Source organism: Terrapene carolina, unplaced genomic scaffold (assembly GCF_002925995.2).
Source record: "Terrapene carolina triunguis isolate 2854851 unplaced genomic scaffold, T_m_triunguis-2.0 Scaffold211, whole genome shotgun sequence".
NCBI classification, from domain to species: domain Eukaryota; kingdom Metazoa; phylum Chordata; order Testudines; family Emydidae; genus Terrapene; species Terrapene triunguis.
The window spans coordinates 15,828,468-15,833,132 of NW_020664562.1; positions in this window are offsets into that span (position 1 = coordinate 15,828,468).

Consider the following 4,665-nt stretch of genomic DNA (forward strand, 5'->3'; position numbering starts at 1 on the left):
TGCTCTTTGGATGCACAGGCACAGTAAGACTTCAAAAAGAAGCTGAGATTGTGAACCACTTTGACTATAGATGAGAAGATACCCTCAACGAAGGAGCAGGCATTGTCCTTATCACTTCTTCAAAGCTCTTCCTTTTGCCAATCAGTATCACTTCTGTGTTCTACAGACTTAGCCTGTGCTCAAACCTCAACCATTAAACCAAGGTCCACACATAACCACCTGACATTAAAATTCCTCTTGCAATGTCACACAATCAAAGCTCTAGTATTTTAGCCCAGTTCCTGCTCAGTTAATTTCCTTTACTTTAGCTACGTAAATCTCTTCAGCCGGATAAGCTATTTTTTGTTTCCGGATGTAAATAGTTGTGAGGAACTGTGGGCAAAGTAAATGAGTGCTTTATTCTATCTTAGAGACGTTTGCAGTTCCATGATGGTAAAGTGATTGTGTTATATACTACACAAATGCCCACATGGATTCATTTTTTTATGTTAATGTTTATGCTAACAGGAATACAAGATAAAATTAGACAGGAGACCAAAAAAAACATCTTCCACATAGTACCATTTGGATTGATCCCACAAAAAATTAATTTCTTACGGCAAAGGGAAACAATTGTGTTTGAGGAAGCAAGCTCAGTGGCTCTTGCAGATTGTAAACCATACAGGTATAGGATCTTATCCAGTTTGGAAATCATTAGTTAGAGCATTAAAATAGCCATATAAATAGTGTATTTAACCTAATGTGTCAGACTGCCATTGTCCTGTACATATTATTTGCATGCTGGAGGCTTCCCAGCACATCTCAGGCAAATATCACTATAACTTTACTACCTATCTTGTGATATTTGTTATAAAGCTGTTTGGCAGGAAATTGATTAAAATACCTCCTACAATGCTCCAGGTTTTCTAAATTCATAAATTAGCACATTAACTTATAACTGATTTTTTTTCATGAGAGCCACAGTATGACCAAAAATATTCCAATTAAAATACTATTTTAAAATCCAAGACACTGCATTTAAGTAGATTTATTAGCGGAACACTCTGTTTTGAACTCTCACTAGTGTCAATCTTTTGTTTGGCAATTCCATTGCTCCAGAAGAATGTAGCTGTAGACGGTACTCATGGATGTTGATGGTGAGACAATATTCTAGATGGTCTGGAATGAGTCCATAGACAATCAGAAACCAAGCCCTAAACATGACACAGTGTTAAGCATCATAAATAGCAGCACATCAGTAAGATGAGTCCTTATTGGCCCATGTTGCTAAGTACAATAGGTTGGTAGGTGCACAGGAATTAACTGATGGCTTTTTAAGGGTGGTAATTTCATTTTTTGCTATGTTATACTCTAATAATTAAATTCAGAGGATTTGTGGATCACTCCTTTCAGACCTGAGTCCAACAGAATAAATTAGAGTTTCCTAAATAGGCACCAATAAAACAGACTTGATGTTTTTAATTTTATACAACTGCCAGCTCCCAAAAGACATTATTGTATCACCAATGTGTATCAACTCCCCACTTTTTTGCAGGATTGAGGCTAAATGTGGGTTGCTTGGCTCCTTCTCTGGCCCTGGTGACCTTCCACACAGCCCTACACAGACCCATTCTACAATACATAAGGATACATGGGCAGCATCAACTGCAACTAAAGCACACTCATGCATCACTTCAGTGATGTGAAGCACCTTGGGCATCCCAGGCAAATTTCACTCTTGATGAATAACTGTAAATACTACCAATTTAAACACAATTTTGGCTTTTGGCCTGGCAGTCTCATCCCTTTCCATAGTAGTATTCTGTGTGAATATATACAGATCCTGGGTCCTGAAGATCCTACATCTTGGGCTGAATTAAAAAAAATAGCTAGACACCAGGGTATGTGAAATTAGTATTTGGGAAGTGAGGCTCTGGGTAGGATGTGGATTTGAGAAATGCTGGAATGTTATTTGTAGCTTTTTTATAAAAATATATACATCTATGCTAATTTAACTAAATATAGTTGATTGCCATAACAATCAGAATGGCTTTGATATGGTAAATAGTCTCCTGTGTAATTAACTGTTTTGGGAAAAAAAATTGATAAGTGCAAACTTCTCCCTAAACTGTATCATATAGCAAATGATGGGGAACTGATAACATTTTGAACCTTAGGATTGAAATGCATACTGTTTCTGCTGCTGCATGCAAAATATGTTGAAATTTCTTTAAATATAGTTGCCTGGTACGCCATGCTTGATGACAACATTCTGGGATGTGAGTGGGTGGTGGTCTTGTATGGTCTTAAGCAATTTTAGCTTAATATACAGAAAGGACCTTTCAGATGTAACAAGGTCGATGAGTACCGTTGTGTAAAATTTTCTTATTCAGTATTAAACCAGAAACTTGGCTTTTTGTCATGAAATGGTTGCAGTAACCCAAAGAAGCTTTCATGACTGAAACATCTTTCTGCCCCTAAGGCCTGGACAGAACATCACCCCAGGGTGATGCGAGGCCCTTCCGACCAATATGAACTTGTACTTCTGAGGTTATGACAGATTCATAAGCTAATGCTACTCTTGCAGATATTCAAATCAAATACTGTATTTTCTTGAAATGCCATGTGATGGAAAGAGAGGGCCAGAATTAGGAGCTATGTCAATTTATACCAGCTGAGAATCTGGCCCATAAATCTTCATTTAGCTTTTCAGTCAGCTTGTTCTTTGAAGGCTAATCCAGCATAGTTCCTCCTCAGTATTTCTAAGTCCTGGAGCCTTAATATAATTGCAAGAGATTTCCTGCCACAAGGATGAGCTCTGGTGAACAGCAGTAAGTTCCTGCAGGACAGCTGGGATTTTAAGGCTCAAAGACCGTATCTCTCTGGGGAGTGCTTTTTGTCCTTAAACAAAGCAGTTATATGGGTACCAATCCTTGCTGGAAATAATAGGCCAAGTCCTTGGTCCCTTCTCTGGACCCTTTGCACCACTCTCAAACCAAGCCCTAGCTACCATCAACAGCAGGGGAGCAAGAAGGTGGATTTAACCCATCTTTCCTCTACTCCTTGAGTCCTGTGTTGAGTGTAGCTTGGCTGGACTTCAGGATCTGACCTATTGTGTTCATCTCAAGACATATAAAGGAAAGACAGACACCATGAGACAATTTTGCTATGTCCATTCCCATTGTTATGCCTTTTTTTTCAATGTATATAGTAAAATGCACTGAAGACACCTCACAAGATCAGGATTGTAATATTTATAGGATTCATATTTAAATCATATTTACAACTGTATCCACTCGGATGGTTATTATTAAAGTTATGTCAGTATTCTGCATGCTAGCCTGTCATCTGAGATACAGAACCTCTAAAATATTTAACTTTGGCGGTTATCAACTGTGTAAGTGCAGTAGCTATTTTTCATATAAAACCATTGACTGTGCATGCAGTACCAAAGTGTTTTTAGATTGCCAAATATATTTACTCTTCATGATTTTAAAAGAGCCATTACTATCCAGGAAAAGTAAATTTCTCTTATACCAGTGGTGATGGAACCTAAGGCTTTCCCAGTTAAATAGATGGGAAGCCCCTTAGGTGCTGTCCTTCAGTAATACATCTCTTTTCAATTGACTTTATTTGCCCGATTCAAAACCAAGGTCAGTGTTTCAAAAGGGGTTGTCTCCTATTCATGTACCAAAATGAGTGACCAAATTTTTAGAAGAGTTCAATACGCTGGACGCTGAACTCATTGTAAAATCTGCCTCCCAGCTGTGGGTAATAAACGCTTGAAAATCTCTTCCCCACATTTCCATTTTTCATTGTTTATACCACAGCCTAAATTGTCTGCATTTGGGATTTCAGCCATCAGGTGTAAAGGCATAGTGCGAGTCCTTACTTTTGAAAGACAAAAGCACATTAGGCTGTGATTTTACACTGCTGTAATGCACTCCTGCTTGAGACTGGTGTAAGTTACCCCAGAGGAAATCAGAGTGGTTCTGTCTGCACATACTTGGATTTTGCAGTGGTACAGCTACCCCAGTGCTCGCTTCCAATAGTTGAAATCAGGGCAAATCCCCAGCAGAGACAAAGCCTCAGCTTTGTAGGTATTAACTCTTTGGGACTTAGATATCTTGTATTAGCATTAATACAGTTTCTTTTTTATTATCGAGACATTAAATTCCAATTCAGAAAGTTAAATCTCATATTTATTCAGAGAGATTCACAGGCCAGTTTTCAGCTGAGTGCTATTGTCAGTGCTCTTTATTAGATCAGACTGGAATAAAGCTGCCCAAATGATGCCTTTGGTATAAAGATCAATTAGTGTAATTTACTGCTACAAATACATTTCGCCTACCTAGCAATCAAAAGTGTTACTGAACATTTGATTTATTATCCTGAGTAGCTGCTGTTTAATATCAACATCTGCAGGGGCTAATTTACTTTTCAAAAGATAGAGCAGTGCCATTGTTATAAATAAACCTCAAGTGCAAAGCAACAGTAAAGGAGTTTCATTCACAGAGAATGAAAGGATGTGTGTCTGTTCCAAGAATATGCAGGACCATAGAATATCAGGGTTGGAAGGGACCTCAGGAGTTCATCTAGTCCAACCCCCTGCTCAAAGCAGGACCAATCCCCAAACAGATTTGCCCCAAACGGCTCCCTCAAGGATTGAATTCACAACCATGGGTT